We start from the raw sequence: 20,506 nt of genomic DNA, 5'->3' as shown, positions 1-20,506 counted from the left end.
AGCTACACCATGCAACTGCCAGCCTTTCCACGTATTGATAGATGCTCCTGGTTTCCTTTGTAGAGTTTATCAGAGGCATTTCCTTACACGTTGGAAGGTTCTCAAAATTATGGAAGTGTAAAACCAACAATAAAGGAATGCCTCCCTCCAAAACATATATTTATCATATCCCTAACTGCATTTTAGCACATACCTATGTTATTTAGACATGACACAAGGAATGGGTTTAAAAAAATTTTTTTTTTAACGTTTCATTTATTTTTGAGACACAGAGAGACAGAGCATGAATGGGGGAGGGGCAGAGAGAGGGGGAGACACAGAATGGAAGCAGGCTCCAGGCTCTGAGCCATCAGCCCAGAGCCCGACGTGGGGCTCGAACTCACGGAGTGCGAGATCGTGACCTGAGCTGAAGTCGGACGCTCAACCGACTGAGCCACCCAGGCGCCCCATGAATGGGTTTATATTATGATGGTATTTACATGAGCATGTGCACAGGGGTTGGCACACATCGTCTGTAATGGGCCAAACGGTGAATATTCTAGGCTTTACAGAGCCAAATATAGTCTCTGTCACATATCCATACCCCCACCCACCCACCCCCCCTTCTTAATCCTTTGAAAAAAACAAAAAACATTCTTAGAATCACCAGGGCGGATCTGACCTGTAGTCAGTGGCTTACCAACCTTTGGTTTCTAGGCATGAAGGGTAAATACAGTCGTAGCCACTTACAACTTCTTGGGAACCAAGAAACATGGGCGTCTACCTTTTCCAACTCCACTCCCTATGATTCGATACTGATGCTGAATGCTGTTTTATGTAAATTCATCACCTCAACGAAATACAATGTATCGTTCATCTTCACGGATGTAGTAGTTTCCATTTGAACAAATGCTTCCCACAGTTTGCAATTTGCAATTTAAACATCAGATCAAGAAAGGAGGTAAAGGGGCACCTGCTAAAGGTGGCACAGGGGCTCAGCAGGTTAAGCGTCTGACTCTGGATTTTGGCTCAGGTCACGATCTCACTTTTGTGAGATCAAGCCTCGCATCAGGCTCTGGGCTGGGCTTGGAGCCTGCTTGGGATTCTCTCTCTCCCTCTCCCTCTGCCCCTCCCCTGCTCGCACTCACTGTCCCCCAAAATAAAATAAAATAAAATAAAATAAAATAAAATAAAATAAAATAAAATAAAATAAAGGTGGCACGGATCGCTTATTATTTGCCAGGTACTTAGCTTTACATATTTAACTCGACCTCTCTAATAATCTCACACACACTACATGTACCTTTATCCACATAGGTAAGGAAACTGACATTCTTATGGGTTAAGTGACTTCACTCAGGTAATAGCCAGCTCACTGCAGAAGATCATGAACCCAGATGTCGTGACACCAGGTCCTAGTGGTTCCAGAACGGTGAAAGCAGAGTATGTTTATGGGGAAACACGCATACATCCTCTGGCGTGCATATACTTAGCAGGACGGACCAGAATAACGACGACTTGAGCCTTTTCCTGAGAGGAAGGCTCCGCAGTGGCATCTTTGAAGCTATCTGGGTCACTGCCCACAGGTTATTTTCTTCAACAGGGTATCATAATTATTAGGTTCCCTAACTAAGCAAGTGAGAAAGATACTCACGGATGATCCTATCACTAATGAAATTACTGCCGGCTCAAGCATCCCTATCTTATCCAGAATTTTCTATCTCCGCATAAACATAAAATGCAAACAAACAATACAAGGCAAATCAAGCAAATCAATTGCCTAATGAACTTGCAAAAGACACAGGATTTTATATAATCAGTGAATTTCAGAACAGCTTTAATCACGCTGAAAGCTGTGTGGAAGAAGAATCCAGAAGAGGGAGATTTAGTAAAAATGGAACAAGGCTGGCAACGTGACAGTGGCTTTAAATGAGAATGATTTGTCAATAAAATGATTCCAAATGGCCCTTAGAAAAAACTGGTAAAAATTTTTATAAACGGAGTCTGTTTATGGCTCCACTAAAATTCAAATTTCATAATATTACAGGAAAACTCCAACTTTAAACATGATTCATTTTTGTTTGATAGAAGAATGGCTATCACTACATGTGCTGTTAGATAATAAACGACATGTATTTTCATCATGTTGGCTTTACTGTTTAAAATAAAACACCATTTTCACGATGCGTTACAAGACTCTGGCCGCACAGAGTCTTGTAAGCGGATTCATTCTTAATGTTTTCTCCCCCCCGCCCCCCGGTACCTACTCATCTCAGTAACGAGCCCCCCCCCATACTGCTTCTCCACTGCAGGAAAGAGAATAAATGAACAGTAGGAGACCAAGGACCTTGCTCCCCTCTCTCGGGAGAGCAGAAGCCGTCACAGAGGTTACCGAGTCCCTGTCATCGCCGCTTTGGCTTGCGGTCTTGAACTCCGGTGTATATTGTGTACAGGTTCCTTTTCTACGCCCTAAATGCTTGTTTCTCGAGACACCGGAACGCACAGGCTGTTGACAACAAAACAGTTATCTGTGTGATACTCCCCCATGAATACAACGTGATAATAGAAAATGTCAGGTCCTGAACCACATGCCCAGCGTCGGTACTGTTTCCCGTGAAGGGTTCCTGCGGTTTCGCAAGCCTAGGATAAGGATTGTATTTCCTTAGTTGACACATTACTTGCTTTGGCTAGGTGTGAGACCACACTTAGAGACGCAGGGGCAGCCCGTGGCTGGAAGCCACCATGTCTGGTTTTCTTTATTAAATTTAGACTTTGGGACAGAGCGGAGCTCCTTCTTAGGTCCCAGGAGAAGTGTGCTCACAGAACTGCACTGGGTGACCTTTCAGGACTTCAGTCACATTCCTTCTCAATCTAGTATCTAAACATGTTAAGATAGAAAAGAAAACGTCATGTGCTCACGTTATTAAGTTTCATGTTAGCATCCGGACTGATTCAACTTCTCAGGCTCCAAAAAACAAGACAAAGGAAAACAACCGTGTTGCTACTCGAACATTTCACGTGAAAGCCGTTGTAATAATACTCTTCACTATCTTCCTCATGGAATAGTTCCAGAAAATGTGGTAGTTATAGGCAACAATGACTCAAAAATGGAGAGTCCTTGTGGCAAAATTAACTAACATGCCTCTCATGAGTGAGAATTTTGCAATTCGTCCCCCCCCCCCCCCCCCCCCCCCACACACACTCCTTGTATCAACAGATTTTTTTTGTTCCTTTCAGGTCACAGATCACTGAGAACACCGAACTGTGTGCTTCCAACATTTTGACCACTTTTCCTGTTCGGTACCCATCACTGGAACAGCAGGTGGACAACCAGGAAGGAAATCAGAGGCCAGTTAAATCACCAAGAGGCAAGGAACTTCGTGAAGGGTGGAAAAGAGATTTAAATGGATCAGTCAGAAGAGGCACTACGAGGCATCGTATGTGTCTGATAACTGTCAGTCAAGAGCTCAGACAATCATGAAATTGTGTCCTTTTCAAGGGGAGAAAAGCAAAATGACTTGGCAAACATTTTCTTTTCCTCTCCCTCTGCCACTTTAAAATGGAAGAATTCTGGATCCTTGCTGTTAACCAAATGGCATTTACAGCTCTCAGTTGGCATGGGGCAGCTGAGAATCTAAAATGAGGAATGCTTATTCCATTTACATTTCCATGGAAACTAGTCACCAACTGGTGAAAACAAGGTAGATCGAATTTTTGAACAAGAATGTTGAAAAAAAAAATCACTCTTTTAAAACTTTTCTCTTGCATCAAGATGAAGAGCGTAGCTTAAGGTCAGGAGCACACAGAGAGGTCTGTATGGATGAGCAATTCACCACCGGCTTATCGTTGCAACCCTTCCCATATCACAATAATTATTGCGTTCGTGCATGGGTTTTGTTTTTTTTTCTTTTTCTTTTTCGTGCATGGATTTTGTTTTTTTTTCTTTTTCTTTTTGGTTGCTCTTTGGAGGATGAATGGCCATAAATCCACTAAATAAATAACAGAATAAAATGTGAAAATTAAATGAGTTTTTAAGGGCTGTTTATGAAGAAAAGCTTGGAGTAATCCAGTAAATCTAATAACGCCTTTCAAAATTTACGATCACGTTCCTCTTCTAGGCTCTCTTAACAAACGCATGAGTCAGGAATATGGAGATTTACAGAGGATAAATGAACGAGTCAGTTTTCTTGAAGAGCTCTAGGAGTATTCCAATTTTTGAAACTCTACAATGAAAATCTGACTTTGAAAAGACCACTGACACAGCCAATTATAACACAGCAGAGGTGTTCTAAATTGGGTGGAAATAATTTCCCCCAGACAAATAACAGGATGAAAAGTGTTGATGATTCATTGGACTCACAGCTCTGTCACTGGTCATTCCTGATGACAAAAACCCTACATTAGCTCTAATGCCATTGGTTAGGACCTAGGTCAGTGGGGCCTACGGTATCCTGAACATTCAGAACACGTTACCTGCAATTCTCACAGCAAACTACAAGTAGCTAATTTTGTCTCCGTTTTATGTGCAGAAGACCATTAGGTCACCCAGTGGCCAAAAGACTTGCTCGAAGTTGTTCCTACAATCACTTAGCCTTGTTTACCTGTATCAGACTTCCATGTTCATAATCGTCCTACCCAGACACATTTCTCCATTTCTACCTTGTAACCCCGATTAAAAAATATCACCATGCCTATTTCCAATCTCATGAATTCTGATCTCCTCATGTTAGTAAAAGATAAGTATGTGCGGGAATGCCTGACCTCAACCATTGCTATGTTTTGAGTATGCACAACTCATTTCTGATTATTACGATTCCGAAGTTTTAAGGTAAATTTTAGATCTGAAGTTGTTCTTTAAGTGGTTCAATTATTTCCAATTTGTTTCTTTCCTGCTTATGCTAATATTTAAGAGGTTTGACCTTCATTTTTAAGATCAATGTTATGGTTAATAAGAACACAATTATAATAAGACAAGTAGGGGTGTGTGTGTGTATATCAGTCATGAGACAGAAAGAGAACAAGACTGATTTTCACTAAATTTCAAATCTCTCAAGGAATTATCTGAAAAGTCGGTAATTATTATGTGCACGGTCCATTTTTACCTTTTCAACCTAAAATTGTTTAGTGAAAATTCTTTAAAGGTTATACAACTTGATTTACCTCCTTATTTCCAGAAAGACCTGCACATTATACCTGAAAGAAAATTAAACCCTAAATCAAAGTTTAATTAATTTACAATTTCCTTTCTGATAGCTAAGCATAAGAATCGGTTGATGTTAATGAACACAGCCCCAGGTAATTTGCAATACCTTTTCCCCTTGCAAACTGCACTCTGTTTTTCAGAGTCTAAACAGAAGCTCCTCAATGTCAGCTGTGGCAAATACTTGCAACAATTTTCAGTGTAAAGAGAAGTGTTTTTTTTTTTTTTTCCTGTTACTGAGACAATTAGATATTTATAGTTATTTAAGACAAATAGAAAAACAAAGTCAGGCCAATTTTCCATAAATAATAATTGGAATATTAGAATAAAAACATAGATGAGTTCATTTAAAATTTTGTATCTGACACTGGTTTTAGACATTTTATCCATAAAAGCTGATATTTTACATCTCATAGCCTGTTTGTCTTCCCTCTTTTCTTAAGTGAAAAGGGGGCCGTGATCCTGCCACTGGGCAGGGAGGTAGTGAGCTATACTCAGCTTCCATTTGGGTCACATGAGTAATAACCCTAACGCATATCGAGATTACATCTCACAGAATGATGACCAAATAACCACATGCGGAGTGCTTACTCTATTCACCAGTCTCCCGTACAAATGAAGCATGCTATGTCCAGACAGTTGTAAAACGATTAGTTAAAACCAGTGTGTAAAGCAGTATGAGTTAAGGGGTGAGGCTAAAACAGAAACATCCCGCGGATTCTTCGCACACACCTCTAGAGCTTACGCATGGTCATAAAGAGTTTGAAGATGCAGGAAAAACATGTTCAGAGTTGAGTTTTAGATAAAAGAGAGGCTGTAGAGAAATAAAAAAAAAAAAGGAATTTCTGGATTTTCCTTTTAACAAAAAAGGAAAGAAAAAAAAAAAGCAAGATGGCTAAACAAGAAGATGCCTTTTATCCCAAAGCTTGTAAGGAGCTCACTGGTCCCAAGATGCTTTCGGCCGTTACAAACATTCTCTCAGTAATGACTACTGCCTTCCATCAGTCATGTTCTAAGGTCAAGGTCAAATGCCACCACCTACCTCCCGGTGCGACCTCCAGTGACAAACCCGCCAACCCATACTTACAGCCTGTGGGACTGGTTTTCCATGGTTTGTTCTGTTTTCTATAAATAGAACTTCTAACTTCAAATACACTCTTAGGAGAAATCCAACCATCCAAAATAGATTCTAATGCAGATTTTAAAAAGGGGAGTGACCTAGTTGAGGAACAGAGGGCTATACTCACCCCATACAGTCACCTGAGTGACACCTGGACAGCCTGAGAGATCCATTCACAGACTCTAGGGTTCCATGAAATACTTTTGGAAAACCGATGGTCTCTAGCTCACATCCTTCCTACTGGTTTAACTGTTGTCCTGTATGAGTTACGTGACGCAGCAATGTTCAATTTCTACAGACTGTAACTGTATCATTAGTTTGCTTTTTAAGGAATAGCCTGGGGCGCCTGGGTGGCTCAGTCGGTTAAGGTTCAGGTCATGAGCGCACAGTTCTGGGTTTGAGCCCGCGTCAGGCTCTGTGCTGACAGCTCAGAGCCTGAAGCCTGCTTTAAATTCTGTGTCTCTCTCTCTGCGCCTCCCCCGTTTGCGCGCTCGCGCTCCCTCTCAAAAATAAACATTAAAAAAAATTATTAAAAAAAATAACCAAGTCAAAATGCTATTCTTCTCGGAGGTATTCAAAAAGTCTGTTCTGAACGAAACTATATGCCACGTAAGAGGAGCTAAATTCTCACAAACTAACTACATTTATTTCCACGAATTAAAAGTGTCCTGTTTACGAACTCTATATTCCAAAAACGGACATCTAGTATTGTGCTCCAAATTAGAGTCTATTTTGTGACACAAAGCGCATGCGTTTGGAAGCCAGACTCACGTTGGTAAGTTATGGGAACCTGCCTCGAATTTTGTTTCCTTCCTCTGGAAAGAGGGGGCAACAACAATGGGATTTAATTACAGCTCCTTTACTGTCACCGGCTGAGTTAGGCAGAAAAGTAGTTTATTAAAAGGCTATTGAGAAGTTCAGGATTGTTAGGAACACAGAACAACCAAGATGGAGGGTCAGGATGAAGAAAAACACCACCACTCTGCTGAGAGAGAGAGAGGGACAGGGAGGAGAATCCAGGCAAGGGAGGGAGAGTTGACCTGGCCTTTAGGGCACTAGCCTGCACAACTGCCGCTGACCTAGAATCTAGATCCCATGACCTAGGCCCTAGACTAGAGCAACGGAGGCCGAGTGAGTTAACAGCATCTGGCATTTTCAGCTGCCGTCCTAGAAAAAGTCTTTGCTCTCTCTCAGGACAGCAAATTCCTCACACATAGAGAATTCAGACACTGGGGCACCAAAACAATGACCTGCTGCCTCTCTGACATGAGCTTTTACAGATCACGTGAGAATATGTGTGGAAATGCTTTGCGAGCCGTAAAGTTCTAGATAAGTAACTATTCTGAGTAGGTGGCTCTATCTGTATTTGAGACAGTGAGGTCTGAGATGACGTGGAAGGATTAATGCCAGTCAAGGGAACCAGAAAACCTACTCTTTTTTTTTTTCTCATTCTCTCCCGGAAAACACATAGTGACCCCGCTGAACTCGATTTAGACCTGCTGAATTTCTAGCTCAAGGCAAAACCAGTCAAGGGCTTCTGGGGAGACAAAGCTGTTCTCTGCTTCCCCACCCAAATCGTGTACGAAGCTTCTCAAACCTGTAGAACTGCTTGCGGGAAGTCAAATAAGCAGCTTGTTTTATAATAATAAATGTAAAACCGTGATGGTGATGTAACAATAACGTCTCAAGTATGAGCCACATGTAGTGTTGACCCATGTATCTGCACAGGCAGAGTTTTATAGGGTATCGCTCAAAACATTCTCTCAGTGTATGAAAGGATTATTCAGTTTTATTAAACAACTCATCTAGCAAGCAGTTACTTGGACCTCCCTCCCCATCCACATTCTCCTGGTTCACTCCAAATACACGTCTTGGAAATCGAAGCGTTATATTCGTGCAGATTTCAGAAACCCATACACCTTGGTAGAAAAACAGGTGAATTTAATATAGGAGTACCATCGTTAACAACATTTACTTTCTTCGCAAAGAAGAAATCTCTCCCTCATTAAAGATAAAACAAACCAAAACAAAACCAGAGAGAAGTCATGAGTATTTTCTTTCGACCGGGATGGATTAAACATGAGTTAGTATTCCCCATAACTAAAATAAGCTTTACAACGGGGATTCTAATCGAAGCCCCTAGAAACACAAGGAGGGAGTTGGAGGACGGTAAATAGAATCAACTGATGTAGAACAGTACGCACGATTCCAAAACATGAAAGGGCGAGCATCCGCATAATTTGCGGATGGCTTGTTCTCATAGTGCCTTTGGGCTCCAGAGATTTCAACCCACTTAAATGAACACTCCTAGAAATACACCGGGGAGGGGGGGGACTTGTTCCATACTTCCGTGCCGTGGAACACGGTGCCGCCATGAGAATGCCACCAGTGTTACTCCCCATCGAGGGCTGATGATTTGATATAAAGTCAACTCCTAGAAGAGTTAAGCCATGGTTGCTGGGGCATCTCTGTAGGCGGAAATACTAGACTCACACCCACAGGGACCTCTACTGCCCCGAGAGTGGTAAGCCTCCCAGTGTGGAGGAGAAGGTGAATGCTCGGTTAGCAGAGCTGCTGCTGGGACTCGCACCTCGCTTGAGGACCCCATCTGCCCTGGTTTGAATCCAGTTTCAACGAAGCCAAGGCCTCCAATCCTTTGATCCTCTCAACTCAAACCCCAGCTCCTTCTCAGAGGCGCCACCGCCCCCCCCCCCCATATATTTGCCACTCCTTTAAAAAGCCTTAAAGGGACGTTGTCATTCCTTGAGGAAGAAAAATAAAGAAGTTTGATGAAAGAGCTTGATGTCCAAGAAAATTAGCAAGGGTTGCAATCACAACCGCTGAACAGCGTAAGTTCTAGTCAGATCACCCAGCACCAACTATGGAAACGGGTGCCAAGACTGGGGGCCGTCGCTGGAGGCAGATGTGTGCCTTGTTCTCCGGTGACATCACGCTGGCACCTGTGGGAAGACCCAGGTATTGGACGGTGAAAAACGAAAAGGGATCTGTGACAACCTGATACAGTGGGGATGCAGGGTGGGGGGAAAGAAATGAGTCAATATTGGGTGATCAGGACAGGCGTGGGAGGGGGTGTGCCTCTGTGAAGAGAACCCCAGAAGGAGGAAAACCAACCAAGAGCAAAAAGGTCATACAAAATCTTTAGCAGTCAGCTCATCTCAGCCCAGGGTGTCGCCACAAGGTATTTTATCTGCCATCCATGCAAATTCAAATGCATTTACTAGCATATGTAAATTACATGCAGATGGCCTGGGGATATCTAAAAATAGAAAGAGGTAAACTCTCCTAACAAAGGTCAGTCTTTTTTAAAATTCATGAGACTGGCAGCTTGTGAGGAGAACGTGCTGCTGCGGAGAAAGTGGGGATTCAGGGGAATTTGCTGGAGAATCTCCAGGAGTCGACTGTTCTTCACAACTCCTTCAAGCTACTGTCGGTGCAAAATCTCTCTCCACAATTCCCCAAAGCAGGACACGTCCTCAAGACCCCACACCTTCCTAGAGTAGGAGAAGGCTTCTGAGGTCCTTCCTTGCACAGCACCCCTCCCCCCCCCCCCCCCCCCCCCCCCCCCCCGTTTCCAGAGTACTCTCAAGGGCTGTCATTTAAGCACAAAAACATTGGGAAAGTGCCTGTTACTTATGTGATTCCAACCTCAAAGAGTCCATATCTCCATATAGAGAAATGTGAAAAGGAACTACCTGCCCTCTGTGAATCAGACTAAAACTTGACCTTATTTCTTAATTCCTACCACCTTAATAATATTAGTAACAGCCATACCGTTGACAATTTTATGTAGTTTCCCCAACCATTTATTTACACAGTAATCACCTAGTTCTCATTCAATTTTCTTTTAAAGATGTTAATATACACTAGAACTGTTTGGGAACAGAGACCTATGCTCCGGTCTTTCCCATGCCAACCACTGATCGGACCATATCCGGAAGCCTTCCTTTTCTTTTTTTTTCCTTCCCTCTCTCCCTCTCCCTCCTTCTCTCTTTCCCTCTCTCCCTCTCTCTCTCCCCCCCTCCCTCCCTCCTTTTCTTTCTCTCCCTCTCCCTCTCCCCTTCCCTCCCTCCCTTCTCTTTTTCTTTCTCCCTCTCTCCTTCCCTCCCTCCCTTCTCTTTCTTTTTTCTTTGTTTCTCTCCCTCTCCCTTTCTTTCCTTCCTTCCTTCCTTTCTTATAATGATAAAGCTTTCCTAGTCATGTTTCTGCCCTTGGGTCTCTTCAAGCGATGGTGGTTGAGTCCCTTGCTAGAGCAAACTCTGAATAAATCAGCCCTAGACTCATTTGGGTGGCCTTCATTTATTTCCACAAAACAAATACCAGTGGGAAGTCAGACCTATACAATAAATTTCTGTAATAAACGATCTTAGTTATTTGTCCAAAATCACACGTGCACAAGGCATCGGCGGCCTTTATGGACCAGTCCCCTCCCCGAGGAGAAACAGAGTTCTGAGTACCAGCTCTTGGTACAGCCCAGCCAGCTACTGAGTATTTACTGACCACAGTGGCACAGCATTTTGATCATTCCAGCTGTCCCAAGGTGGTAGAAGTTACTGAAGCATGTGCTCGACACAGGAATTAATTTCCCCTCTACTTGACCACAGATTAATTTGGCTACGCAGGTAAATAGGTGCTGGGGGAATCAATGAGCTCAAATTCTGATTGCCGCTCGGTGACATTCGACATTTTACTCCACCTCTCTAGACTTTCGGAATGTGGGTTGACGTGTAACAGTAAATGAGAAAGCATACAGATGTGTTAACCTTACTAGCAGCTGCTTACGTCATATTCAACTACAGCAAGGAGCAAGCCCAGAGACTTCTAGTTCTTTGGCTAAGTCAGTCAGGGGCATTGAGATACCTGTGTGACAAGGGAGGTTCCAACAAAGATGCTTCTCCCAGGCCACAGACACAGTGAACAACAAGGCTGGGGCTGGTATACAGGTCTCATCAAATCCAACCAATTTTTGTTTTCTCACTACATCACCTTGCCTTCTTTGGTGACCTATTTTATGAGAACTAATCAAATATATTCTAATATAAAAGACCTATTTTCTGCCTTTCCACCTTTGGTTGAGGATCGTAATTGAAATGCACACTTACTGGGGTGCCTGGGTGGCCCAGTCCGTTAAGCAGCCCAGGTCATGATCTCACAGTTTGCGGGTTTGAGCCCCCGCGTTGGGCTCTGTGCTGACAGCTCAGAGCCTGGAGCCTGCTTTGGATTCTGTGTCTCCCCCTCTCTCTGCCCCTCCTCTACTCACACTCTCTCTCTGTCTCTCAAAAATAAATAAATGTTAAAAATAATTTTAAAAAAAGGAATGCGGACCTCCTACTGATATGAAACACACAGAATTATTTAAGTCCACTGGAGCAACAGGTGTCCACTGCCATTCACTGAATTGCCACAACACAAAAATTATGATGTCCCTTTTAGTTAGGAAAGAAAAAAAAAATCTAACTCTAGTCCCTTAACTTAGAAGGCACTGGATTTGAATACGACGACAACCAATATCGAAATCGTATCTTGTCAACTGTTAAAATGAACAATTAGCCAGTTTGTAGTTTGATTATACTGTCAGCCTGTTCTTTCTTCTAAGTATCTGCACAGGGAGTGAGAAAAACAAAACAAGGTGTCTTTTTCTCCCCAGTCTGCCTTCTTTTTCAGCATCTGACATGAGTATCCACTGGCTGAATGCACTCGAAAGGTCTTGAATGCCTTCTCAGCTCTGCAACAATGCACGGCTCACACTGACCTCTCAAGTCCCTGACCTTCGTGCTCTAAATTTTACGTGTTTCAGGATACAAAGAAACAAGAGAAAATAGAAGGATCCAAGGTGGAGGTTAGAGGAGAAGATGAAAAGAGAAAGATAAATAAATATACCTGTCTGGAAACCTTGCTCAAATGCTTAATCCATTATTTAAAAAGGATACTTATCTTTCCCTTACTGCAATTCCACCTGCTTTAGAGGCCTCAGGAATTTGTGAGTTTGTTTTTTAAATAAGAAATTTAAATTGAAGCAACGATCAATTATTCATGTCAATAGCGCACTGGGTTCGCATAAATTATACCCAAACCTCAGTTTAACCTATAGCATCCATCAGACCCTTTATTGAAACTGTTACTGAGAGCCCCAAGAGACTATGCCCCCAAATCCTGGGGGAGAACACCCTGAAACTGACAAAGAACAGAGGGGTCTGAAGACTGAATTATCATGATTATAATCCCCCGAATCATGAACACGTTGTTTTATAAAAATTAATATTTATACTTCAAATGACAGGTATATAAGGATTCTAGATTAGGTAACTATTTTTTGTATTTATTCAGTTCTCACTAAAGAATAAACAGCCATTTACACAACTCCTATGAACCTAGTTGTTTTCTTTCTTGGAAGTGTCTGGACCTTTTTTCACGTACTCTACCAAAGTCACCAGGCTAAAAAACTAACAGGCCTGTGTCAGTCAGGGCCAATCAGGAAACAGCGGATTCTTTTACACTGGGTAACGTGAGAAAATTTATTCAAGGGACTTACAGAAGGATGCGGGCAGGATTTGGGGAAACCGATAGGGAATAGGGTGGCGTTCTAAACTAGCCACGCTGGAAAAACCCTGGAACCGTGGGGGAAGGAGTGCTTATCGATGCCCACAAAGGAGAGCTCTTAGGAGGCAAGACTTAGGGCCACCTGACTGGAGTTATGATCTTCCGGTACACGGTTAGTTCCCAATGGTTCAGTAAGGAGGGGGGCAGAGAATAAATACTCCTCCTTCTCCATTCTTCTGTATCCTAGCGATCTCCTGCTTGAGTCTTCCATTGACCAAACCCAATGGGAAGCCAGAGGGCAAGGGGGTCCATTAACACAGTCCTTACAGGTCAGCTTTCTCGGGTACAGAGCAGGCAGGAGGGCCAAAAAAAAAAAAAAGTAACCAGCCCAAAATTCCAGTATATATATATATTTTAAATAGTTACTATTTTGCCATATATTTTGCTAATTCACCTATATGAGTGATCAAGGTTGATACTCTTCTAATTACTGTAAGACCAAACAAACATTTTATAACCCAAACTAAACTGGAGATTATCGTCTCAGTATCTGTTCTCTCCCTGTTCTCTGCCTTGGTAAATGTGACCCTGTCAACCACAGGAAGGGTTTTATAAAAGAAGTCAATTCACAGGCACTGTGAAAAACTCACAGGAGGGTATCCGGCTCAGAGGACAGCGGTGAGAGAAGACATCACAGGGAAGTCACAGCAGATGAAGGGGAAAGGTGGATCGTGAAGGTGCTGACCGTGGAAGGTTGTATAGGTGCAGCACGTTAAAGAGAGTTCCACAAGTCTTGCGGGCTGATAAATACAATGAAGGAGGAGTGGACACACAGGGCAGAGCAGGCTTAATAGTGAGGGAGGAGTAGGGGACAAAGCATCTTGTAGTTTTAACAAAATGTCAAAACATTAAAGGACGTTCTTATTTTGGTTCAGAAATAGTCCCTGGGCAGCAGGATGGGGGTAAGACTGGAGATGGGGAAGCCATTTTGGAGATTTTACAAGGACGCAGGTGAGAGAAGGGACAGACCAACGGAAGGCTAGAGGGGAGGCATGGATGGGTTGGGGGTTTAAGTCTTGGCTGAGCTATTAAAGAGGAGAACTAACATGCTGAGGAAGGCAGGGCTTGTGACCAAGGGCCAGTGAGGGAAGAGAGAGGGATGGCTGGCTTCCGGGCTGAGAAGGGCTTTGTCCTGTTGTATTCTAACTCTGCGTGAGGGCCCAGACCCCGGCCACTTCCCAGAATCTAGAAGATGGTCAAAAACGTTACTTATCTCAATGTATTGTATCGTGAACCCAACACGATAGAAACGGATTTTCTAAAATATTTGTTGTATGTTCTTTCATGCACATAGAATCCGTACCTGCATATGAAAAGTGTCAGACATTTTTCATAATTGTCTGTTCTATATACTTTAAGAACATGTACAACTGTAGCACACACAATTGCAGTCAATGCCAAGTAAATTCATTTGATGACCACTGTTTAAGTAATTCCTACATAGTATATTATAGTGCCATTTTCCAATAGGATTAGAGGAAAACTGTTGGAAGTATTTGGAAAAACAAACTGGCCTCTGATACTGGCCCTACTTTTCTTTGGTAGGCTCATTTCTGACCTATTTAGCTAGATGATAATTTTATCCGAGCTTCTTTGACTAAATCCGGGTATAAAGAAATAAGGCTTCTATAAAAATGTCTGTCCGGGTCCTCCACCTATTTTTTAATTGGATTAGTTGGGGGTTGTTTTGGTGTTGAGTCGGAGAAGTTCTTTATATGTTTTTGGATACTAACCCCTTATTGGATATGTCATTTGCAAATAGCCTCTCCCATTAAGTAGGCTTTTTGTTTCCTTGATGGTTTACTTTGCTCTGCAAAAGCTTTTTATTTTGGTAGAGGCAGACCCAATAGTTTAATTTTGCTTTTGTTTCCCTTGCCTTAGGAGACATATCTAGAATAATGCTGCCGTGGCCAATGTCAAAGAAACTATGGTCTATTTTTGTCTAGGAATTTTATGGTTTCAAGTCTCACATTTAGGTCCATTTTGAGTTTATCTTTGTGAATGGTGTAAGAAAGTGGTCCAGTTCCATTCTTTTGCATGTAGTAGCTGGTCCAGTTTTCCCAGCACCATTTGTTGAAGAGAATGTCTTTTTTCCCACTGTCTATTCTTGCTTCCTTTGTCATAGGTTAATTGACCATAAAAGTGTGGGTTTATTTCTGGGGTCTCTATTCTCTTCCATTGATCTGTGTGTCTATTTTTGTTCCGATACTATAGTATTTTGATGACTACAGTTTTGGAGGATATCATGAAATCTGGGATTGTGATACGTTCAGCTTTTTCTTTTTTTTCAAGATTGCTTTGGCTATTTGGGGTTTTTTGTGGCTCCATAAAAATTTTAGGATTATTTGTTGTAGTTCCGTGGAAAATGTTGGTATTTTGATAGGGATTGCTTTAAATCTGTAGATTTCTTTGAGAAGACACGCATATGGCCAAAAGACACATGAAATGAGGCTCACCATCACTCACCATTGGGGAAATACAAATTAAAACCACAATCAAATATCACTTTATATAGGGTCAGAATGGCTACAATCAAAAAGATAAGAAATAACAAGTGCTGATGAGGATGTGGAGAAAAAGGAACCCTTGTGCACTAGTGATGGAAATACAAACTGGTATAGCCACTGCGGAATATAGTACAGAGTTTCCTCCAAAAGTTAAAAACAGAATTACCCTATGATCCAATAATTGCACTACTGGGTATCTACCCAAAGACAATGAAGACGCTAATTCAAAAAGATAAATGCTTCTCTATGTTTATTGAAGTGTTATTTACAATAACTAAGATATGGAAGTGACTTACATGTCCACTGACAGATGAATGGACAAAGAGGACATCACACATGCACACACACACACACACACACACACACACACACACACACAGTGGAATATTATTCAGCCATAAAAAAGAATGAAATCTTACTACTTGCAACAACGTGGATGAACTGAGAGAGTATTAAGCTAAGTGAAATAAGCCTGACAGACCAAGACAAATACCACAGGATTTCACTTGTGTGGAATTTAAGAAACAAAAGAGTAAAGGGGAAAAAAAAAAGAGACAAACAAAATAACCAGACTCTTAAATACAGAGTGCAAACTGGTGATTACCAAAGGGGAGGTGGGTGGGGAATGGGTGAAATGGATAAGGGGAATGAAGAGGACACTTCTGTTGATGAGCGCTGAGAAATGTATAGAATTGCTACACCGTTATATTGCACACTGAAACTAATATGACACTGCATGTTAATTATACTTGAAAAATTAAAATAAATAAATAAGGCTTCTACCTGTCAAGGTTGTAGATCTAAAGATAAGGCCAAGTATCTAAAGAGGTTTTTTTTTTCCCCCTCTAGAATTGAGTTAAAGTATTTTCTGCATAGGTAGAAAATGCTGACTCATTGGCTTTGCTCTGGAGTACTATTTGCTGACCACAGTCCTCATCTGTGGGCATGAGAAAGAGAAGGCCACACACAACTTTGGTTTCTACAACATGGTGGCATTCTGAAAACCGGAAGCGATATGTGCAAAGGAGACTGAAGAACCAGAAAAACTGTGCTTCGTCCACCCTTAAATCTTCCTGAAAATCGAGGTAAGAAAGGAAGATGAAAAATTCATTCCTTTTGACAAATGAGTCTTTAACCTACGGAGTGGTTCATTTTGAAAAGGAATTCGATTCTGGGCCCACGTATCACACATTCAAGATAAAATGTGTGCTCTCACCTCCCACTAAATATGTTGCCATGACTTTTAAATGGAGAGAACATTTAACAAGAGGCAAAGCAGGGAAGGGGAGATCTAACTCAGACATCAATAATTCATTTATCAGAAATAGGAGTAGCGGTATGAAATGCCAGGAGACTCTTTCATTCGCAGGGAGGCATTTCTATTTTAAGCCTAGAACAACGCAGTCACCTGTACTCAGCAAGCCAATACAAATGGAGGCAAACTTGAATGGCAGGACACATTGTGTGGTCTCCTCGAGTACGGCTATTTCTATAGCACCTGTTACGGGGGATGTGAAAAAGCGACAAAAAAGGAATCTTTACAACTTTTGTACTTCAGACGTGATTTCCGTCACCCCAAAGCGTCAGCGCTAGACACGTAACCGTGTCAGTTTAACAGAGATGATTGGCATGGAGTTTTGAGGGTGCAATCTCTTGGAGTCCTAAAACGCATCAGGCATTAGAGCTTCGTAAGTCCTCTGCTAATTAAACCCGTTGGTGAGCTGCCCAAATTATTTCATCCTCATATCCCGCAAGCATTTAGCCCAGAGCCATTCACCAAGTAGGGTCTCGGTGAATACCTGAAGGATGAATGAACAAATGCAGCTAAGTATGAAATAATTCCAGATACATACTGGTCAGACCATATAAAGAGGAGATATTCGCATATCGTGGCCCTCACCTATTGCTTTCTGATGACGATTAGAAATTCCTCCCCTTCACTATCATACACCAAATTCAAAGATTCATGCTCTGCTGAAGGAGATGGGGAAATGGAACTGAAGAAAAGCAGATTTACTGTAGACTGAAGGAGCCACAGCCCTCAGCACCTAAAGCAACAGAGAAACCTACCGAAACGTCTAACCCTGGAAATAAACGAAGACCTCCAAGTATTAGATTAAATTAGAAATGTTCATATGCACACATGTTGAGCTGATTGTAATTTTTAATTGATTATTTTTTTAATGTTTATTTACTTTTGAGAGAGTGAGAGAGAGACAGAGTGGGAGTAGGGGAGGGGCAGAGAGAGAAGGAGACACAGAATCCGAAGCAGGCTCCAGGCTCCGAGCCATCAGCACAGAGCCCGACGCGAGGCTCGAACTCACAGACCACAAGATCATGACCTGAGCCGAAGTCGGACGCTTAACCAACTGAGCCACCGAGGCGCCCCTTTAATTGATTACTTATCAAGAACCAGATATAGGAAGAGAGCACACAATTATAATAACAGCTATAATTATCTAGCACCTAATATGTAGTCAGTTTTATTATGCTTGGTGTTTTACATGTGTTACTATTCGTTAGAAGCATTATTATGATTTTAGAGATTAAAAAAAAAAAAGCACTAAAGCTCAGAGTAGTTAGGGCTAAAGATTATGAAGCTAATTCAGGAGAACCAAGGGTAACTGTCAACTCTTCTAAACTATAAACCCGCTGCTAATTTCCTGATGCCAAGTGACTTCCATTCAAACAGAATTATCCAGCTACAGATCCATGCTTAAAGACAGATCCATCAATCACATCTATAATTACGGTCTAATGAGCAGAGAGGATATCTTAACCCCAAATGCCTGACGACACGCTTGTGTTCGGCCAAAAAGAGAATCAGGCGGCTGAGAGAAGGGAGGGGGACATCTGAGGCCCCAGGTCACTCTTAGAAAACAAAGGGAGGGGACGCTGGGGTGGTGCCCTGTTTCACTGTCAAGACCACAGATGTAAGCACACGTCTAGAACAATGCCCGTGTGCGCCAATAGCTAAACCCACGCTGCACTCAACGAACCACGGACGGTCCTTAGAATGGGTCAAAACAGGACACGCTAAAATCTGCCAGAGTGAGCAGGACCCTGGCCATGCTTCTTGAAAAAACAGGTCTTGGGGCGAGCCAAGTTTGAAAGGAAGTCTCGCAAAAGATATGGTTTTCACAAGGCAGCCCGTGAAAAGCCCTCAAAGCCAATACTCAAAGAACTGTCTGTGTTAACGACAGACTCTGTGGTCGGCGACGTTGGCCGCATGTCAGACACACCCTCCGAGAACAGTCACCGTCACCACGAGGGTTTCAGTGCAGAAAATCGCCACGTGTAGATTCAAATAAGACCGTCGGGGGAACACAACATTTTTGGCTTCTACCTATCGCCCCTCTTGTCCCTCGACATCCTGCACAAATACACTCCGGGCGTGAACATGATCTAGTCTTGCCTGTGTGTTTCCTGTTTCTCTTTGCTCTGTACACATGTTGATGGAATAAATTAAGCCAACGGATATAGTATAGTAGGATTCCCCTACGTGCTTGCCTTGAAAACCCAAATTTCTTCCAATAATGCCACTAACATATTAGACAACAATGTAAGGATACTGTGAAATTTGCATGTGTCAACGCACAATTTTGTCCCAGAAACTCCAGGTGAATGGAGCAAACGCACCTAGCTCTGTGGGACTACACAAACTCTGCAGGGATGCACACCCCAGGATCACCATCGTCCACGCTTGTCCACACCTGCGGCTGCTAGTCCCTCTTAGATTTCAAGCCCCTCACCTTCCGCTTCACGGTACCTGGCAAGTTGTCATATTTCCGAAGACCATCCTGTGGCCGGGGGGGGGGGGGGGGGGGGGGTCGTCTGTTCTGTTTACTTTTCCCCTCACCTCCCAACTGGCTAATTTTCCTCTCTCTTCTTTGTTCTTTTTCAGAATTTTAATCTTTACCTCCGTTGTTTTCTCTCGCACACAGAGCGGCAGGCACCTGAGCAGGAGTCGACGGCGTGCATTGTCTCAAATTAGAACCCTTTGTGTGAAACTCACTATAACTTTAAGCAATGTGATCTGAACAGGAATGACTAGGACTGAAAGAAAACTATCCAGTGCAATTTAGGTCCCTTTCTTCTTTTGTTTAGAAGGTTCTGCAAATTCTATCTAAATCGTGATATATATTACTGCTTTCACCACTGAATCTGAACTGCACCATTTACTGAATTATTAGCAAACAGCGTATTTTCCACAGTAACATTTCGAGGCTTCTTTGTAGGTGGTGAAAAGAGAAAAAGAAAAAGAAAAAAATAGAAAACCCCACGTACAGTCACAATTATCTAGGTCAGATGGTTTTATCTAAACTTATTGACTGACTTAATCAAATAATACTGAGACATTTTTCCCTAAAGAAAGGCAAGGGCTGGAAATAGCACATAATAAATGGGTAAAACACTTCTCTTGGCTACTTTTGAGATCCTAAACTAAATCATGTTAAGTAAAAATTGAAATGATAGTATTTAAATCATAGCACTATCCTGGAACTTTGCGGTTAAAGGAAAAAAAGCTAATGTGATCTAGAGATTAGAAATATCTACTAATCCTTTAAAGAATCTGGGTCATCTTAAGCAAGAAAAAACGTTCCCACTTACTTTCTCAAGAATGTTCAGATATCCCAAGGTATCGAATGGATGTACATTTTCATTTGCTCTCGCAAAAACTACTTTACTAGCTGGAGAGTAGGAAAGTGGTTAAATGGGTTTCTATGGCTCTTGACTGTGAGGATATAAAGGGTAATGGGTTCTGTACATGGCAAACCTTATAGGTATTTCATGTATATTAGCAGAAAACACAATCACTACAGAAGAAAAAGGAAGCAAGTAAGAAAGCCCCTGGGAGAGACCTGAAGCACGGCAGTCAGTGAAATTTGTTGAGTTTAACAGAATCAAGTAACTCTTTGGGGGGACGCTTTGTTTGGCCTCTCACTTTGAACCCCTGCCCCAGCCCCCCAAAATGGGTCACAGGCCAATTACCTCTGGGGGGGGGCAACATACCCCAACTGTGCCCTCGAGAGATGGAAACACTGAGTCTTGCCCCACGGTGTTCTCTGCAACCACTCTTAC

The 20,506-nt window shown here is 42.3% G+C and overlaps 1 protein-coding gene across 4 annotated transcripts in view; it reads right to left on the bottom strand.

Moving 5' to 3' along the window:
• Window positions 1–20,506, bottom strand: part of PCSK5 (proprotein convertase subtilisin/kexin type 5) — a 450,831-nt gene that overhangs the window by 298,001 nt on the left and 132,324 nt on the right. The gene's annotated exons all lie outside the window — the stretch shown is intronic.

This window comes from Panthera onca, chromosome D4 (genome assembly GCF_046562875.1).
Source record: "Panthera onca isolate mPanOnc1 chromosome D4, mPanOnc1 haplotype 2, whole genome shotgun sequence".
Classification (NCBI taxonomy): Eukaryota; Metazoa; Chordata; class Mammalia; order Carnivora; family Felidae; genus Panthera; species Panthera onca.
Note: the sequence above shows the minus strand (reverse complement) of the source record. Positions and strands in the feature narration are given on the sequence as shown.